Source organism: Lissotriton vulgaris, chromosome 2_1 (assembly GCF_964263255.1).
Source record: "Lissotriton vulgaris chromosome 2_1, aLisVul1.2, whole genome shotgun sequence".
Taxonomy (NCBI): domain Eukaryota; kingdom Metazoa; phylum Chordata; class Amphibia; order Caudata; family Salamandridae; genus Lissotriton; species Lissotriton vulgaris.
This window is the reverse complement of record NC_141687.1, coordinates 1,549,156,780-1,549,177,770: the sequence shown is the minus strand read 5'-3', so window position 1 is coordinate 1,549,177,770 and position 20,991 is coordinate 1,549,156,780. Positions and strand designations below refer to the sequence as shown.

General features: G+C 49.5%; 1 protein-coding gene across 1 annotated transcript in view; it reads right to left on the bottom strand.

Moving 5' to 3' along the window:
• Positions 1-20,991, bottom strand: part of LOC147732882 (protein mono-ADP-ribosyltransferase PARP14-like) — a 1,251,483-nt gene that overhangs the window by 979,444 nt on the left and 251,048 nt on the right. The gene's annotated exons all lie outside the window — the stretch shown is intronic.

Genomic DNA, 20,991 nt, shown 5'->3' with positions numbered 1-20,991 from the left:
GTGCCTTCCCCCTTGCCTCAGGAAGAGGGTCAGACTTCACAGGAAGCTGATTGTGAGACACAGGAGGAAACTGTCCGAGAAGAGCTTGAGCCTGATCAGGTTGAGTTTCTTGGGACAGGGGGACCCTCCAGGGCAGAAATGAGGCGGGCAGTTAGACAGCCCTTCTCTTGAACCCCTCAGACAGCAAGCTGCTGCTGAGGCTGCTGGAAATGCTAGTGGGACCCACAAAGTCTATTGGGATGATGGGCTCCTGTATTCAGAGGCTAGAGACCCCAAGCCTGGAGCTTCCAGGAGGTTGGTCATACCTTTGGCATTCAAGGGCTTCCTTCTCACACTAGCCCATGATATTGCCCTTGCAGGACATCTTGGCAAGAACAAGACTTGGGACAGGCTTGTTCCTCACGTTCACTAGCCTCACATGTCAGAAGAAACCAAGGAGTTTTGTCGCTCCTGTGTCACCTGCCAAGCCAGTGGCAAATCAGGTGGCATTACAAAGGCCCCCCTAATACCACTACCTGTGGGGGGGTTCCCTTTGCACGTGTAGGGATTGACATTGTTGGACCAATGGATCCCCAAACAGCCTCTGGGCACAGATTTATTCTGGTGGTAGTGGATCATGCCACCAGATACCCCCTAAGGACCACAACAGCACCTGTTGTGGCAAGAGCCCTCCTGGGAGTTTTATCAAGAGTGGGCTTTCCGAAGGAGGTTGTCTCAGACAGAGGTGCAAACTTTATGTCTGGATATTTGACTGCTATGTGGAAGGAGTGTGGAGTGAACTACAAGTTCACCACACCCTATCATCCATAGTGCAATGGTCTAGTTGAGAGATTCAACAAGACCTTAAAGGGCTTGATTAAGGGTCTCCCTGAAAAGCTTAGGCAGAGATGGGACGTCCTGCTGCCCTGCCTTTTGTTTGCATATAGAGAGGTCCCACAGAAGGGGGTTGGCTACAGCCCTTTTGAGCTTCTGTTTGGGCATACTGTAAGAGGACCCCTGGGTCTGGAGAAGGAGGGATGGGAGTTACCTCTCAAACCTCCCAAACAGGACATTGTGGATTATGAACTTGGTCTCCGCTCCAGGATGGCCGAGTACATGAAAAAGGCATCTAAAAACCTTGAGACTAGTCAGGAATTGCAGAAGGCCTGGCATGACCAAAAGGCTGTGCTGACTATTTACCAGCCAGACAGAAGTGTGGGTGTTGGAGCCTGTGGCCCCGGCAGCTCTCCAAGACAAGTGGAGTGGACCCCACACTATTGTTGAGCAGAAGGGAGAAGTCACCTATTTGGTTGACCTTGGAACTCCCAGGAGCCCCCACAGGGTGCTTCATGTCAACAGATTGAAACCATATGTTGACAGGGCAGACATGGGCTTGCTCATGGCTACATATGAGGGACAGGAGGAAGAGAGTGATCCTCTCCCAGACCTGCTTTCTCAGAACCCTGATGATGGTTCAGTTGATGGTGTAGCCTTGGCAGGCAGCCTCACTGACCAACAGCAGAAGGACTGCAGAAAAGTTCTACAGTCCTACAGACATATGTTTTCTCTGACTCCAAGTCAGACTACCTGGTGCACTCATGAAGTGGACAATTGGGACAGTCTGCCTGTTAAAAGTACAATTTACAGGCAACCTGATCATGTCAGGGACTGTATCAGGACAGAGGTCCAAAAGATGTTGGATTTGGAAGTCATTGAGCCCTCAGAGAGCCCTTGGGCCAATCCAGTAGTCCTGGTGCCTAAACCTCACACCCAAGATGGTAAGAGAGAGATGAGGTTTTGCGTGGATTAGAGAGGCCTCAATTCGGTCACTAGGACAGATGCCCATCCAATACCAAGGGCAGATGAACTCATTGACAGATTGGCATCTGCCAAGTTTTTGAGTACATTTGACTTGACAGCTGGCTACTGGCTGATCAGACTAGCTGATGATGCAAAGCCAAAGGCAGCATTTTAAACTCCTGGTGGGCACTATCCAAAGGTTGGTGAAGCACGTCCTCTCAGGTCTGGATGACTACTGTGCAGCTTATCTTGATGATATTGTTGTCTTTAGCTCCATTTGGGAAGATCACCTGATCCACCTAAAGACTGTTTTGGAGGCCCTGCAAAAGGCAGGCCTAACTATCAAGGTTACCAAGTGCCAGATAGGGCAGAGTCAGGTTGTGTACCTGGGCCACCTTGTAGGTGGAGGCCAGGTTCAACCATTACAGAGCAAGATCCAGACCATAATGGACTGGACTGCTCCAACCACCAAGACTCAGTACAGAGCTTTCTTGGGCCTGACTGGGTACTACAGGAAATTTGTCAAGGGGTATGGTTCCATAGTGATACCCCTTAATGACTTAACTTCCAAGAAAATGCCAAAGAAAGTTCAGTGTTATGTTATGTTATGTTATGGGATATTTATATAGCGCTTATCACCGCCGGTCTCTAAGCGCTTAAACAGAAAAACATAACACACTGATAGCCAAAGAACCCTCAGCAGTTCCACCGCCTAAACTGTCGTAAATGCCTTTCTGAATAGATGGGTTTTCAGTTTTTTCTGAAGGCTAATAGCTGGAATTCCTCCTTCAGGGTGGGCGGGAGCTCATTCCACAGTTGCGGGAGAAGCACAGACAGAGCCCTGCCTCCTCTAGTTTTTAGTTTGATCCTGGGTTGGCTCAAATTGGAGGTTGTTCCTGAGCGCAAGGGTCTTCCGGGAACATACCTCTTCAAACGTTGCTTGATGTACTCTGGGGCTTTCCCAAAGAGTGCCTTATGGGCCACACAGAGACATTTAAACTGGACTCCGAATTTCACTGGAAGCCAGTGCAGCTTCTGAAGCAGGGGGGTTACATGTGAGTTTCTAGGCAAGGAGTGGATCAGCCTAGCTGCATCGTTCTGAACTACCTGCAGCTTCCTCAACAGCTTCTGTGGCAGGCCAAGATATAGGGCGTTGCCATAATCAAGTCTCGAGATGACTGTGGCAGATACGATCGATTGCAGGGTGGAGGCAGATAAGATGAGAACTAGCTTTCGCAGTTGCCTCAACACACCTATGCAAGATCCGACGACAGCAGAGACTTGAGGGGCCATTGAGAGATCCGCATCGATCCTTGGTCCCAGGCTTTTTACCACAGTACTAGGAGAGGGAGTGGTTCCCAGCTCAGGAGGCCAATACAGGTCACTCCAGGGATCCTCTTTATTGCTGATCACCAGCACCTCCGTTTTATCAGCATTCACTTTCAACAGATTGTTAGTCATCCAGTTGACCGTGAAGCTGAGTAGATTCCTTACTGATTCCTGGGCCTCTCTAGTGTCATCCAACTGGACCAATAGCTGGGTGTCATCTGCGTAGTTGAAAATTTCACAATTCATACACATGAGCTCCTCCACCAACGGTTGTAGATAAATATTAAAAAGCAGGGGGGATAGAGCCGACCCCTGGGGCACCCCCCAGGTCACCTCACTGATCCCGGACAGCTGGTCTCCTAGATGCACTCTCTGGGTTCGATCTGACAGGAAGGATTCTAGCCACTTTAGCACCTGGCCTGAGATCCCCAATTTCGCGACCCGGTCCAGCAAGATGGTATGGCTGACCGTATCAAAGGCCGCCGATAAGTCTAGGAGAATCAGGGCGCATGGCTGTTTATTGTCAGCCCTGACTCTCAACTCATCGGCGACCGAGGCCATGACTAATTCTGTGCTATGTTGGGGCCGAAACCCGGCCTGTCTGGCATGAAGGAGATGGTGTTCCTCGAGATGTCCAGCTAGAGTGGTAAGGACGTGCTTTTCTAAGATCTTGCTTAGAAATGGTAACTGCGAGATAGGCCTGTAGTTTTTTAAGGCTTTCGTATCTGTTCCTGCTTTCTTTAAAAGTGGGGAGACCCTGGCTTCCTTCATCTGAGTTGGCAGATAACCTGTTTTCAGTGAGTTATTCAATAAACTCAACACCTGGGGCTGGATGCCTGGCAGGGCCATTTTAAAGATTTTGGGGGGACATGGATCAATATTTGAGCCTGACTTGATCTGTCCGACAAGTTCCGCTAGGCATTTGTCGTCTATGGGAGGGAAACTGTTCAAAATCATAGGTGGTACCTGATCAGTCTGACTAGGCAATATGGTTGAAGCTGGCCGTGCCTTAATGTCAGTAATGATATCCTGTACCTTCTGAAGGAAGAAAGTTTGGAAGGAGTCACAGTCTGGTTGATCATCCGTGGAGATTTTCCCTTCTCGTTGTGTGAGTTCCCTTAATATCGTAAAGGTCTCTCGTTGTATGTTTATCGCCTCCCTAATTCTTCCCTCATAGAAAGCAGCCTTTCTTTCCAGGATGTCTGCCTTGTATTTTGAAAGCAAGGTTTTAAAAATTTCGGCCTCCGTTTGACAGTAATGGAGTCTCCACCTTCTCTTTGCCTTGCGAAGGGCTTGCTTCTTCTGTTTCAAAGAGGCGTCAAACCATGGCGCTCAGTGGACAGTCAGCTGTCAAAAGGCATTTGATGACCTGAAGCAGGCCATGTGCACTGCTCCTATTCTGCAAAGTCCAGACTACTCCAAATAATTCATTGTCCAAACAGATGCTTCTGAGTTGGGGGTATGTGCTGTGTTTTCACAACTCGATAAAGATGGTCAAGCCCAGCCAGTGGCTTTTATTAGCAGAAGGCTGACCCCTAGAGAGAAACGTTGGTCAGCTATTGAGAGGGAGGCCTTTGCTGTGGTTTGGGCCCTGAAGAAGCTGAGGCCATACTTGTTTAGTACTCACTTCAAGATTCAGACAGACCATAAGCCCCTCTTGTGGCTAAATCAGATGAAGGGTGAAAATCCCAAACTGCTTAGGTGGTCCTTTTCCCTCCAGGGGATGGACTTTACAGTGGAACATAGACCCGGGCTTGACCATGCCAATGCAGATGGACTCTCCAGATATTTCCACTTAAAACATGAAGACTCAACTGGTCAAGGTTAGTTTAATGTCCCTGCGTTTGGGGGGGGGGGGGGGGGTTGTGTAGGAGAGTAGGGTCTGCTTCCTATGGTCACCCCTACTTTTTGCTGTGATTCTCTGGTTTTTCGACTTTAGTGTGGCTGTGGGCCTGCTAATCAGACCCACAGCCCAGCTGTTCTCTCTCTAAATTGATACCATGTACTTTAGGTACATACCAGAATGGTTACTGGGTCACCCTTGTGAGCCCCTGTATAGTGTGCCATAGGTACCCAGGGCATAGGTGCAACCTAGGCCTACCAGGGGCTGCAGCATGTATTGTGCCACCCCTGGTTTGCCTTCCAAACTGACACCACAGGTCTGTTCACACAGACTGGGTAAGGTGGTGTAATCACACCTTACTTAGATATAGTATACCTATATCTACCTTTATATATAGACGCATATACACCTATAAGCCACTCCTATGGTAGGCCTCGACAATCCTGGAGGCAGAGTGCTTGGTTTTATGTGAGAGGGTGCCCTAGCATGAGCTGAGTCCCAGTGCAGCTTTGAGAACCATCTCCTTATAGCTGTTGTACGATATAGCGATACCATATACTCTTAAGTGCATTTTAATCCTCGTGGTTGTTATGTTACTAAATTTATTAAGCGCAACAGCTGCCCCAGCAAAGGGGCGTCCCGGCGCTGCCAAATCGTGGAACAGACGAGGAGGCCATCCAGAGAAAGTAAGGTAGGAGACTATGATGATGGAAATAGAAAGGTTTTAATGGCCTTCCGGAATTGCAGCAGATTGTCAATGCCACGGATGGAATCTGGCAGAGAGTTCCATAGTTTAGCTGCCAGCACCCGGAAGGAGCGGCCACCCATGCAGCATAGTTTAAAGCGCGGCACCTTCGCCAAATGTTGCCCCAGTGAGCGCAAACTGCGTTGCGGGACATACCTGGTCAGCAAAGGGCGTAGTAAGGTCGGGCTCTCAGTTTTAAGAATCTTAAAGGCCATGACCAGGGCTTTAAACTGGATCCGGGATGAGATCGGTAACCAGTGAAGTTTATTCAATGTAGCTCTCACTGAGCACCAGCGAGGAAGCCCTATCAGAGTTCTCGCGGCCATATTTTGAACTCTTTGGAGTCGTAGGATCTCGGATTTGTTAGCACCCAGGAGCAACACGCTGGCATAATCCAAACGTGAGGATATCAAGGCTTGTATGATGATTTGCCGTACATTCGGCTCAAAGTATTTAAGTATAGGCTTGAGACCTCTCAGTAGACCCACGCAAGTAGCAGCCACTCTCTTAGTATGGGTCTGGAAGGTAAGTGAGGAGTCCATCCAGACTCCCAAATTCTTAACAGGGGTCGTTGGTATTGGCATTTCACCCAGCGATGCCGGCCACCAATGCTCATTCCAGAGAGCAGTGTCCTTCCCTGCCAGTAAGACCTCCGTTTTACTGGCATTCAACTGTAGGTAGTTATCCGTCATCCATTGGGCAACAGCTGTCATTCCATCTCTGTACCTGGTGGCTGAGTCAGATGGTCCTTCGGATAAGGTAATGACCAGCTGGGTATCGTCTGCATACGATACCAGCGTAAGGCCCCACTTTTTTGCTACATCGGCCAGGGGTTGCACATAGAGTTTGAACAGTGATGGGCTAAGTGCAGAGCCCTGCGGAACCCCCTGACCGATGTGATGGGATTTAGAGATGAAAGGTGGGGCTGAGAACCGGAAAGATCTCTCCTCAAGGAATGAGCGGAACCACTCTAAGGCAGCTCCCGTAATCCCCATCGTTTCCAGTCGACACAGAAGGATGTCATGGGATACCGTGTCGAAGGCAGCACTGAGGTCTAATAAAATCAGCGCTGCACTTCGACCGGCATCAAGGATCATCCTGAGGTGTTCAGCAGTAGCAAGTAGGGCAGACTCGGTGCTGTGACCTGGCCTAAACCCATTTTGCGACGGATCCAGTATATCGTTGTTATTCAGATATTGGGACAACACTTCACTCACATGGGCTTCCGCAATCTTTGCGGCCCACGGAAGGAGAGAAATGGGCCTGTAGTTTGCTGACAGAGAGGGGTCTAAGGATGGCTTTTTGAGAATGGGAGAGACCCAAGCTTGTTTCCAAGCTTTAGGTACTCTAGCAGAGGAGAAGGACATATTAATGATATCGCCAAGCGGCTTTTGGAAGTGCGCCAATGAGTCTAGAAATTGTGTTGGCCTCATAGGATCGGCCGGAGAGCCAGATTTCACCTTCCTACAAAGTTTGTCTAGCTCCGCATCCGACATTTTGGGTATGGCCTCCAGAATGGGACCATCCAGCTTAGCTTCACCAGGGGTTTGAGGGCTTAAAACGTGTTGTGGGAAGGTCTTGTAGATTTTTTGCACTTTTTCAATGAAAAAGTTGGCTAGTTCCTCACAGTGCTGTTTTGAAGATATTTTAGATGCCGTACTTCTAGGATTTTTTAATTCTTGCAAGATTTTAAAGATGCATTTAGTAGGGTTAGGACTAGATTGTATTTCCTCCGCATAGTATAAGGCCCGCACTGTACAGATAGCTTTATGATATATCTTCAACTTAGTCAAATAGATGGCTTTGTCCCCATCCTTGTAGTCTCTCCTCCAGGATCGCTCCGCTCTCTTACAATCTTTCTTCAAGGCTCTCAGAGCGTCAATATACCATGGATTTGAAGTGGATTGACGTCCCTTTGTATATTTCATAGGTATGCAGGCGTCCAGGCCTTTGGTTACCCATTCACAGAAGGCAGTATATGCCGTATCCGGGTCTGGCATGTTTTCTAGGGAGAGCTCTCCAATGAATTTATGGAATTCCGGTAGTTTAAGTTTATGCCAGGGTCTTTTCAGGACCCTCTTCGTTTCCTCCACCTTAAACGGTGCTAAGATCACTACATTGGCTTTTATCAGAAAGTGATCAGTCCAGCCCATGGGTTTAGGGATAGCTGCAGACAGGTCGGGGACATTAGAAAAGACGGGGTCAAGGGTATGGCCGGCTAGGTGCGTAGCCCCACTCACCAGCGAGTTCAGTTCTAGAGCAGTTAGGTCTGCCAGTAGAGTATGGATAGTAGGGTCCTGAGCTAGATCAAAATGCAGATTCAGGTCACCAAGGATAGTTAAGTTGGCAGACCTGGTCACAAGCGAGTTGGCAGTATCTAGCAAGGCTTCAATGAACTTAGCAGTCATAGGATACGGGCAAATCCAGCACGGCATTAGGTATTACTCTCCCAGACTGTCAGGCGCAGCCGGGGGGGGGGGACTCCGCTCTGCTCGGAGACAACGTTATAAAAGGCTCCCAAATATCCCTCGGCCTCGAGGCAGTTGGCAGCAGATCCCAATATGCATCCAGTTGTGTGTGGCCATATGTCACATCGGATAGCCAGTCCGCAAATTTGGGTCTAACTCTGCGGCCCCATTTCATGGCCACCTGTCTCTTGGCATATAATAACAGTAGGGCATGTAATTTCCGACTTTTGGGCTCAGTTTGTGCCACCAACCCAAGGAGTCCAAGGAGCGGGGAGGGAGCGCCCGCTCTATGTAGGATTTGATTGATGGCAACAAAAACCTCTGACCAGTAGGCAAACAGAGCCAAGCAGTTCCAGGCTACATGCAGAAAAGAAGCACCCTCCTCCCCACATTTCCAGCATCTGTCATCTTCTTTAAGACCCATACGATGGAGCGCTAGTGGGGTACGGTAGAATCTATGAAGGAACTTGAAGTGTATGAGTCGAAGTTTATAGTTTGGGGATAGTTCCAACAACTGCCTACAACAGAAAGACCACTGCTCGTCAGTCAGGGGCGACACCAGTTCCTCATTCCACCACTGCAGAGACTTAGGCACTACAATAGGGGATTGCTCTTGCATGGAATTGTATAAGCGCGATACAAGTTTTTTCCGGGATGCCCTCGCTAACATGTTTTGCAGTGCATGTAGGTGCGGCGGCTCCTCAGGGAATTTGTCCCACATTGCTTTGCATGCAGATTTGAGTTTATGGTGTGTCAACTTGTCTCTAAAAGTCAATGGCTGGTCCTCCTCCACAGTCTGTAAACCTAAGAACATGCCATCTGGATAGAGATCCGCAAATGTGTGTAGAGTGGATCGGGCAAGCGAGATGTCTCCACCGCCCTCTTCCAGGCACGGGAGCATGGGATTTTGTCTAAGTGGGATCGCAGGTGCATATAACAGGGGTAGGGCAGCTCGCTTCTGCAACTCTCGCCACATCCAGCGGAGCATGTTGGCCGAATCAATGTCTTGTGCGGGCCTGGGAGTTTTACGATACAAGGCCACACACAGGGGTAGCGGAGCCACCATGTCTAGCTCAACCGCCACGTGTGGCTGATAAGGCGTGGGATAGGCCCAGAAGTGGAGATATTGGGCCTGTGCGCACAATGCGGATAACTGCATGTCTGGCGCGCCTAAGCCTCCCTGTCTCAGCGGTAGTGTTAGTAATGCCCATGAGATTCTAGCTTGACTCCCAGCCCATATCAGTGCCAGCAGATGCGAGCGCAAACAGGTGTAGAAGTGTTGTGTCAATGGGATAGGTATGTTTGCAAATAAATAAAGGAATTTGGGCAGTACAATCATTTTCGCAAGTGCAATTCTACCAGCCAGAGAGAGAGGGAGTTTCGACCATATAGCCACTTTACTTTCGAGCCAGGACACCGCTCTACCAAAATTCAAAGTCCAAACGTCCTGGAGCTTACGGCTGATCCAAACACCCAGGTATTTCACCTCATCAGCCTCCCAGCGTAAGGGGTAGTCAGAGTGTACCACCGAGGTGTTATCGGTTAGTGGAAACAGTAGTGACTTAGACCAATTTATAGAGACACCGGAAAGTCCCCCGAACTTAACAAATTCTCTCAAAAGTGGATTTAGGTTCTCAGTCGGGTTACTCACATATAGTGTGACATCATCAGCATAGAGCGAGATGAGCAAACTGCGGGAGCTGAAGCCTATACCCCTGGCAGTATGGTGTTGCCTGATTCTGGCCGCTAATGGCTCCATGGCGATTGCCAAAAATAGTGGGGATAACGGACATCCCTGCCTCGTACCCCTGGAGATTGTGAATGGGTCCAAGATCATGCCATTCACTCTCATCCTGGCCTTAGGGGCAGTGTATAGCAGTCTAATCTGATTTTTGAATAACGGGCTGAATCCCATGCGCTCCAGTATAATAAAAAGGTATGGCCACTCAAGAGAGTCAAATGCTTTTGTGGCATCTAAAAATACCTCAGCAGCTTGTACATTAGGGTGCAGATAAAGCAGCACTGAGAACACGGTTCTCAGGTTATGCGTGGTTGCACGGCCAGGTATGAATCCCGACTGGTCCGGGAGGGCCACCATGGGGAGCAAAGGCTGGAGACGGTCTGCTATTATCTTCGCATAGATTTTTACGTCTACATTTATTAGTGACAAGGGTCTTTATGAATCTAGGCACTGACTGTCTTTATCCGGTTTCAGCAAAGTTATAATAAGGGCTTCCCTCATTGACTCAGGCAGCACACCCACCTCCAGTGCCTCCGCAAACACTGCATGCATCCGTGGGGAAAGCTCTTCTGCATATGTTTTATAGAATGCCGCCGTAAGACCATCGGGTCCCGGAGCTTTGTTCAGCGGAAGAGCTTTAATCGTTTTGGCGATGTCCTGTACTGCAACAGGTTTTCCATATATTGCCTATGTGCGTTATTGAACCAGACCAGCGCTATGGACTACAAAAAAGACATAAGATCGTCCTTCGATGCAACCTGTGTGGACGTGTATAGGTTTGAGTAATATGTAGCGAACGCTTGTAGTATTTCGCTTTGACATGTTGTCGCAGCCCCTTTAGAATCAATGATTGTGTGTACATGCGCGGGTGGTGCAGTGGTATGTAACATCCTAGCTAGGGTTCGACTGGGTCTGTCCCCCTCCCCGTATCTCCGGGCCTCAGCCTGTTTACTCAGGAACTTTAGCTCGCGCTGGGCCTCCTCCGTGAAGTCTAGCAATTTAGCCTTTATCTGAGAGGCTAAGTCTGGGGTAGGGTCAACACAAAAGAGTTGCTCAAGTGTTTTAATCTCTCTCTCTATCTCAGCTATGGTATTCCTGAGTGGCCTTCAAAACCCCGGCTCTTCGCACTATGCACTGCCCTCTTATGACCAAGGCGTCCCACAAAACTGAATCAGTAGTAACAGAGCCTTTATTGTTAGCAAAGTAGTCTGTTATGTCTCGCCTTATTTCTTCGGTAAAGGCTGCATCTTGAAGCGCATGCGGCGGGAGGCGCCAAGTAAAGGCCCTAGTAGGGCCCCCCGGGATGTCTAACACTAGGAGGCAGGGAGCGTGGTCTGAGAGGGATCGGGCCATAATTCCAACATCTATAGTCCAGGCGGCCACATCCTGGGATACCAGCCAAAAGTCTGGTCTTGACCAGGCAGCGTGATGTGCGGAGATGCATGTTCCTACTTTTGTGTTCGTGTTACGGGACTTCCATATATCAATCAGTGAGCCCTCACCAATTATGTCACGTAATGACTGGCCAAGCCTTTCCTATCCAAGGCATCATCTATGACCATGTTGAAATCACCCCCCCCCAAATAACCGTGGGGCAGTCCAGAATTACAATTTGCGCCCACACCTCCCTGAAGAATTCAGGTTGTCAACATTCGGCCCGTACACAGCAGCCAGTACCACGCTCTTGCCTAGCAGGGTGCCATGCAGCACCACATATCTGCCCTCTTTATCAAGTATTACAGTATGTTCCTTCCAGTCAAGGCGTCGACGTACAAGTACAGTTACACCTCTAGCATAATTGGAAAAAATAGCTGAATATGCGGACCCCCACCTTGAATGTCTCAGTCTGGGTGAGCATGTGGAATTGATGTGTGTCTCTTGTAAGAAACAGACGTCTATGCTGTGCCTAAGCAGGTAGCCGTGCGTCAATCTGGATTTCCTGCCATCATTTAAGCCTCGTATGTTCCAGGTAGAACTTTAGTCACTCCCATTACATGTTGACCAAAGCGGTGCGCATGTACACCAACCGACCCACACTAGAACCTTGTATGCAAAAGAGTACAAGTACATTCATGTAGCACTGACGATTCGCCAACCAACCCCAATCCCAACACCACTCCCCTCCCACACCAACCCCCCAATCAGGTTGTGTCAAAACCCCCCCTAATACGCCAAAGGCGTTGGAACAGTAGAACGTTTGAAGTGCTGGATACACCCCTCGGAGGCGTGGCATCTCGAGCATACACCCCTGTGCACACAGGGTGGCTGCACTAACATAGGCTGTTTCTCGATCATAAAGATCGGCTCAATTCACAGCTAAAAAGCACATCCGCCAATAGGAATCCTCAGCAATGGCTATCAAAGAGAAACACAATACATAACCCACGATCTAGATCAGATAGGCAACCCACCACACCGTAGTGTGAGCCAATCAACAGGTTTACCAGGACCATGGCAGCAACAGTATGAACAGGTGTACCATATCCAGAAATAGCAACATATCAGGGCACTTAAATTTCAGTCATTGTCACTCAACTGGCCACCGGCGTCGACCTCTGCAGAAGTTTTTCTCTTGGACCTGGGCCCACTTTGCACATTTTAAAGCTGAGCCTGCGTCTAGAAAGTGGTGCGTCGTGCCTTCATGTACGACCCGTAGTTTGGCAGGGTACATGAGGGAGTATGGGATTTCCGCTTGGAGTAGCAGTCTTTTGGCAGGTAGAAATTCTTTGCGGGCAGCTTGCACCAACGGTGTGAAAGCTGGATAAAAAGAAACGTTATTCCCTTTATGTGTAATTTTCCCTTTCTCCCTTGCCAAACATATTATTAAGTCTCTGTCCTGGTAGTTGAGGAGTTTCACTAGGATCGGTCTCGGCGGGGCCCCAGTCGGCGGCTTTTTCCCCAATGTCCTGTGCGCTCGCTCGACAGTGAACACAGGAGAAAGGTTTGGGTCAAAAATGTCATGCAGCAGTTCCGTTATGAAGACCTCCATTTTCCCCATCGCCGTGGTCTCCGGAATACCTGTGACCCGAACATTACACCGTCGAGAGCGCGCCTCCAAGTCATCCGCCTTGGCACAGAGCGCCTCAATTTTCTTTTCCATATTGATAATGTGCGACTTGGTTGCTTGTTGGAACTCGCAGCATTCCGTAGGTTTATTTTCAAGGCTATCGAGGCGCGTTTCATGCGTGGCAACCTGGGAACGCACACTGTCCAGCTGGGCAGTCATGGCATCTAGTTTTGCGTCTATACCTTTTAGGCTGGAGCGTACCTCTAGCAGTAGCGCAGCAACGTCCACCTCCTGAGGAGCCTCAGGGGACGATCCTCCTGCAGTTATGGAGTCTTGCTCTGACTGTTTGGACTGCTTTTTCTGCTCAAAAGTGAGCCTCGGCTGCCTGGGGTGGCCCTTCCCCATGATCTGTGCCTCTCAGCAACCTCCGTGTGTATAAGCGTGGAGCTCAACCGATCTGTGGGCCCCAGGGATTAGGAGTGAGGCAGAGCACTTACTTGGTATTACAAGTCCTCCAAGTGGAACAGTTTCCCCACCAGCAGTGACAACCCCTGGATGTCAGGGTAGACAGGCGGGCAACGACGAATTGCCCTGGAAGGAGATCTTCCGTCAGACTCTAGCAGCTAGGCAGTAGAGGAGGCGAAGTGCAGTTCACGAGGCGGCATCCGGGGGCCCAGAAATACAGACACACCATCCCTCGCAGATCTCAGCAATACCGTGTAGGCCCCCGGTCGCACAGGGGATGCACGTCGCGGTCTAGATGTCCGCACAATATCCCTGCCGGGTATTATCTCTCAACTCTGTGCATCGGGATCCCCCTAGACACCAAGGCCAGGTTGTGACAATGCTGGGCGCCAGCCGCCGCCTCAGAACGAAAGGGCCTCGCACCAGCAGCTCTCAGATTCCACGTGGGCGCCGTCGGTCATAGATGCTGCCCCGCTGCAAGGGTCGGCCACGTCACCATGTGCACCCCGTGAGCTCCGCAGTCCCCAAAGCGCACCTACATCCAGCAGCAAGGGCACAGGATACCAGGGTCAGCCCCACCTCCAATCACGCCACACGGCAATGCAGCCCAATCCAAAATGGCGGCACGTTACTTTATCAGCTTGTCCAGCCGGACGAGTTTTATGTACCAATGTCACTTTAATGTACGCAGGATAGTGAGCTTATATGGGGCAACACTAGCGTCCTCAGGGGCATTGGCCCACCCCAGCAGACGCGGACATTCGGTTCGTACCTGCTGCCGCAGCTCCGCTTCGGGCGGGCCCACACAGCCTCGGGCTCAATTGGCGCACGGGCCCCGGCCGGATCTCCACAGCCGTCGGATCGCGCTCAAGGTTGTCCCCGGTCAGCACATCCGGAGTTCAGCAGGCCGGGCCCGAACAAGCCAGGGCTTCGAGGATAGAGTTGATTCTGCCCCAAAGCATCGGGCACGGGTACGACCAGAAATTGTTCGGTTTCCACACAAAACAGCCAGGATTATGACAGGATAAAGTGCAACAGCCGGCGGAGCTCGCTTGTTAGGCGGCCATTTCGCTGCCCGGTCAGCCACACCCCCCCACAGCCTTTAGATGGTTCATGACAAGATCTTCTACAAAGAGATTTGTTGCTGGGCCCTCTGCTTTCTCCGGCATGCCTAGGATTCGGACAGTGTTGTGCCTAGCCCTCCCCTCCCCTCGTAATCTTCCACCCGGCTTTTCAGTCTCTCCATAGTTATTTGTAGCTCGCTGACTTGTTTTTCAAGAGAGTATGTGTCTGACACTAGTGACTTGGTGGTGGTCTCCACTTCTTTAATTCAGGCGTTCATGTTGCGAATGTCCGCCCTGATTAGGCCCACCTCAGAGGAGACGAAATCTATCCTAGCTTCTAGAGAGGTGCACACCATCATAATTGCCGACATAATATCTTGTAGCGTCAAGTCGTCTTTCTTTCCCTCTCGTGACAGTGGTGCATCTTCCTTTTGTGCCTCCCCAGAGCATTTTGTTGATCACCTGTTCCCTACTACCATGCGTATTTGTCTAGCTTTGTCTGCAGCGAGACGCCGCCTCCTCTTCCTCCCGCCATTGCTTCTTTCCGGGCCTCTTCTAGGGGGGTGGAGTCTACCAGTTACTCACTGCCGTCTTGCCAGGCCATTATGTAAAGGCTCTACTCGGCCTGTCGGCTTCACCGGCTCGCTCTTACCCCCAGGCGCGTGCCGCTCCCCCCGCAGCTGTGGCTGTACGTCCTGTGTCGATGAACCACGTTGGATCTTGCTCTGGGACCTGTCTCTGTCCCACCCCTAGGGTCCAGGAAGGGTGTTTCAATTCCCGGCGATTCCCTCTCGATTGCCCACGAAGCTGGGCTCTGTCTTGTGCCTCTCCTCTCCTAGGGGTCATGGTCTTCATAGGCCTAACATGCAGTCGATTTTTGAATGACTCGCGGCGGTGCCGGAGGGCTCCCGGCCCGATCGGCTCTGGTTGTTTCGCCCGGTGTGGCCCTATCCTTTACTCATTCTCTCATCAACTGGGACCCAGCAGCTGGCACCGCCATTGTCTCCCAGCACCCTGCCACTGATGCGCTGCGTTGGTTAGTTCTTCACCACGCAATGCGGTGGCATGTTTCTGAGTGGGCCTAGCCGGCAGACGGGTCCGTCGGTCCCCTTCTCTCTATGGAGCCAATCTTTGCTTCACTCTGAGCCCTCATCCTGGGACGGCCCTCCATTCGCCGGGCTCACATTACTTCGCCGTTATGGCCGCCTGCGACTCGCTGTTACCAGGCCACGCGCGGAGGCTTCCCAGATTCTTCGCAGCGGTCCAACTTTCTTATTTCCAGGCAGGTAATGCTCGTTTTTTCCACCCCAGGCAGGACCCAGGGGTTCCCCAAGGCACTGCGCTGCTCGAACTCCGCTCTCTGTTGCAGGTTCTCCTACGGATGGATCACGATGCCGGGCATGGGTGCCAAAGCTGTGTTAGTGTGCGGCCATCTTCCTCAGCAGATGGCCACAACCCATAAGGCGGACGTCCATTGTAATAATCCACTGCAAAACCGGGTTGAGAACAGGCTGTCCCTGCAACAGGTTGATGGAGTTCCACCACTGAAGAGAGCAACAAGCACAGCGGCCCATCAACACTAGATCGTCTCAATGCTGGAGACCACTGTTCTGCTAAGCATTCTTGCAATGGACACATATGTAGCACAGCATGTGGAACTATGGCAATGCAGGAGGCCATCATGCCTAAAAGACGCATAACTGTTCTGACTGTGAGTTGTTGACTTGGTTGGAACAGAGGGATCTGTGTTTGAAAGGACTGAATCCTGGCAGGGTTATGCCTACCTCCGAGTTGAGAATAGCCCCTTGTTAAGGCGCTGATGGTGAACCCTAAATGATGATGGTGGTCTATTTTGACTTATGTGTGTTCACAACACTGCTGTCGGTGGCAATTTGATCAGCCAGTCATCCAGGTATGGAAATATTTGGACAACCTGTCTGCACATGTGTGCGGCCACCAAGGCAAGGCACTTGGTAAACACCTGATGCGCAGTAGTGACCCTGAAAGGCAGCACTTTTAACTGGTAATGCTTTCCACTAACCCCAAACCTAAGATACCGGTGATGAGCTGGATGTATTGGTATGTGGAAATAGGCATCTTTGACATCGAGCGGACACATAATGCAGCCTTGATCGAGCGGACATACTGAAGGATAACCATATGAGAATGCTCTGAGAGGATGTATTAGTTTAGGAGCCTGAGGTCTAGAATGGGCCAGAGGGATCTGTCCTTTTAGGGCATCAGCAAGCATAATGAGTACACTCCCATGACTTGCTGATGGCAGGGGACGGCTTCTATAGTTCCTACGAGGAGAAGTCCTTTGATGTTCTGGGGTGAGTCCGTGTTTAGGAGGTGGAATGGTGGGAAATGTGGAAGAGAGTTCCAGACAATAATCATGTTGGATAATATACAACACCTACTGGACTGAGGTGACAGTTTCTCAAGTAGGAAAGAGGTCTTGTAGGTGCCCTTCCCCCCCGACCAGTGTTGTGTGATTGGGGGGAAGAACTGGCAAGTCAGGGTTTGGTGAAGGTTGTAGCTCTTTTTTGGGAGCAACCCTTGCTTTGCCTCTAGAATTGTTTGCCCTGTAAGATCCTCTAAAATACACCCTGTGGAAGGATTGCTGTCCCTGGGTGCTTTGATATGATGTGGATGCTTCAGGGGAGTTGGTCTTTGAGCCTCCACAGTACAAGGCGTGGCGAAAAAAAGCAGCGGGAGTGGATGTATGAAGTGCCTTCATCGCTTTGGCTGCTTCCATATCCTTTTTGATGATCTTTAAGATTTGGTCCACTTGAGAACCAAAGACATGTTGTCCATCAAAGGGCATGCTCAACAGGTTCTGCTAAACCGACGTCTCGAAGCTACAGATAGAGAGTCATGAATGTCTGCGTAGCATAACACTTAAATAGAGCCCTCGGGCAGGGGTGTCTGCTGCACTAGGGGAAGGGAATACAGGGGTTATAAATGAGATTAACTTCAGAAACTATCTGTTGACCCCTTTTGTTATGCACCTATGGGATGTTTTGAAGAAGCTTCGCTATTTCGTCCCACTAGGCACAATCACATCTTTCTAGAAGCTCAAAAAAATTAGCTAGATACCATTAGTTGGCGGATTGCGCAGCCACCCTTTACCTGCAGCATCAATGCATATGATTTATGATTTATTTTTCTGATGGAGGGGCGACCACGTTGGCCTGGGAGCTGGCTCGCTTATGGGCAGCAGTGACCACCAAAGAATCTGGTGGCGGCAGCTGACTGCGAATATGGATGGGGTCGAAAGGGGAGGCTTTATATTTTTATCCACCCTAGGTGTTATAACCGTAGCTCGGACAGGTTCTTTAAAAATGTGCAGCCCACCCAGGCGTGATTTCAAGAGGATCCCCAGAGAAGCAGGTGGGGAGGGCAAAGGTTGAGAGGGTGGAATAGGGCGAATGGATGGTTCTGCATGTGTTGGTAGCCATATCCGCTTTCTTGAAATGTTTTTTTGGAATAGGAATGTCCAAGGCCTCCTTGAAGGACAGCTGATGTTTTGAAGGAGGAGCTGGACGGCCTGAAGTGTGGGGAGGATGACCAAATGTTTCTGCCTTGAGTAGAGCCCTTCCTGCAGCTTATGGAGTATCGGCTCATTTGCACAGGTGTCGTTCTTGCTAGTGTACGCCGAGGGCTCAGGCTACAAAGATACCTTCGGTTTCGACGCAGATGTTCTGGTTGGTGCCAAGGCAAATGTGGTCGGTGCAGAGAGTCAGCTTGGTGCTGGTGTCGAAGTTGCCGGTGCCGATGTGGTCGGTCTCAAAGGCTACTTCGGCACTGAGCCGGAGCTGGGCAGACATCCAAAGTGTTTAGTCTGTGCCGAACAAAGCCCGGTCCCAGGATGCTTGTTTCCGGTCCAGGGAAGACATGGCTTGGCAGTTCGGGCTGGACTGTTCCCATGAGGCACAGGGGCAGACTGATTTGCATATGGCCATGTCTGAACTGGGGTGGTGGAGTGAGCTAAAGAATGATGATGGGTTAAACCCAGATCAGTTGACTGGGGGTGAGTGTTTGATTTGCTCCAACGCTCCGTCCATCATCCCCATTGGTATCGCTTTGTTTGCCCTAAGTTGTCAGGGTATGCCCAGACGTGGGTCCCTTGCTCACTTTGCCACTGGATTCAAGCTAGCCTGGCTGATGACGGCTGACTAGCCAGAAACCGGTTCCAGGATGCTTGTTTCTGTTCCAGGGAAGACATGGCTTGGCAGTTCGGACTGGACTGTTCCCACGAGGCACAGGGTCAGACTGATTTGCATATGGCCATGTCTGAACTGGGGTGGTGGAGTGAGCTAAAGAATGATGATGGATTAAACCCAGATCAGTTGACTGGGAGGGGGGGTGGGGGGGGGGGGGGGGGGGGTGGAGGGTGTTTGCTCCAACACTCCGTCCATCATCCCCTTTGGTATCGCTCAGAACAAAGCCCAAAGGCAGTTGTGGCCTGAATGCCTGCTAGTCGAGTGCCCTTTGACTAAAGGCTGCTCGGATTGAGGGCGGTGTTGCGGGAGGAAGAGGTGCTGTATGCACGGACGGCTGAGCAGGCGGAAGGTACTAAAACTCCCGGTAGTAACCAGAACTTTCTTCAGTGAGAAAACCTCTTCATCTGCAGAAGATGCTCCCCCTTGATGTCCTTGGGTGCGAAGAGGTGTAGGGGTGTTGTCTTCCCCCTATACAACAACTTGACCCAACGAGTGCCACTGTCGCAAATTGATTTTTTGGGGTGGAAGGAGCAGCAAGCGTCGCATGTGACCAAGTTCTGTCCCGGCAATCATTACCGATTGCAAACCTAATGGAGAACAGTCAAAGGTTATTTCTCGTGGCAGCGAGGGCATTACCGGAAAGGAGTCCATTCCATTTCCATCAAAGCATGGTGAAGAGACGCAACACAGAGACAGGAGTAAGCCCCGAACGGCGAGACCCAGGAGGGGTCGTGGTCAATCCGCGCCCCAAAGGAGCAAAAGCAATCAAATATCAGCCAGAGATGGAAAGTAAGGGAGACGCAATCGAAGTACAATACCGACATGGGGAAGGTACCGCACGAACTAAAAAGAGCCCTGCAAAAGTGATGAACCAGAGAGTGAGGCAAACTGACCTTCAGATTATAAAGTAAACATGAATAACTTTGAACTCTGGACAGGCACACCAAATTGCACCTCCAACATTGTTCCCTAGTAATAGATAAAGTGCACACAATACTTATTATCATCCGCTAAATGATAATATTGCAAAACAGATCAACATAAAGTTAAAAACTTAGCGGTGCACCCAAAAAAAAAATGTAAAATGAGAATAATGCAAGGATTTGTATACCTTCTTTATTTTTCTTCTAAACTCTTCAAATTACATATCAATTAAAATGATTACAGCCACAGCCAACCATTTTTCGTTCTTACAATGAACTTCTTCAGGGCATTATATTTCAAGCAGTATATTTTTTTCATTAACCAATAAAAGTGAAGAATATATGTCTTGTATAGTTCCATTTCATAATCACTTTCCAATCTATTCCATTTTCTTATTATAATCTCGGTTCCAATGTATTATGGTAATTCACCAATCCAAACCACATGTTCCTGGTAGGCTATACCCCATGATGACATCCTAATCAGTGATCCACTTTGTGACAGGCATTCCACGTTCCAACTGGCAAAACTGCTAAGAAGATGGAATAGATTGGAAAGTGATTTTGGAATGTGACTTAACAAGACCTATATTCTTCACTTATATTGGATTAATGAAGAAAATACACTGCGTGAAATAAAACGCCCAGAAAAGGACGGTTGTAAGAACGAAACATGTTGGCTACGGCTGTAATCATTTTAACTGATATGGAATTAAATGATTTGGAAGTTAAGTAAAGATACAGGAATCTTTGAATTATTCTCCTTAGGCTTTAGTGTGCCATTAAATTTGCAACTTTATATTGAGTAAACAGGAGTTGGTTTTGATAAACAAGTTAACTGTCTGCCAAACGGAAGGTGTTGTTTTCATGAAACAAATGTTATTCCAATTCATGGTGGGTGATGAAGTATTCAGACTAATCTAAAAGGGAGGCTTGCACTGCAATAAATGCATCTCTACCCTTCTATAATAAAAGAATTGAGAAAACTGACCATTTGGAGTGTGAGATTAGATCAGATGGTAGGTTGCTCCATTTCAGGTCCAAAACACGAACAGGTGTATAGTAGTGCTTTGCTATGTTTACATGACAAAATGGCCAACCAGATTCAGTTCTGGCAATAGTGACAGCAGGGTTAACAATCAAAATAGCAACACCACAAGGACTGTCAAGTGCACCAAACTGCATCGTCCAAGGTCATGTAAGAATTTATGTTTACGTCAGCAGATTATAACTTGGTTATGTTTGACTAAGCTCAGGTGACAATTATAAATGTTAACAGAACTGTTCGATGTAAATACAGTCCCATATTACAGTTACCAGTTATGTATATTTTCTCTCTCCCGGAGACAGATTTTTAATGCAATGTGCTGCTCTCAGCATGGTCTTACACGAATCATCCTG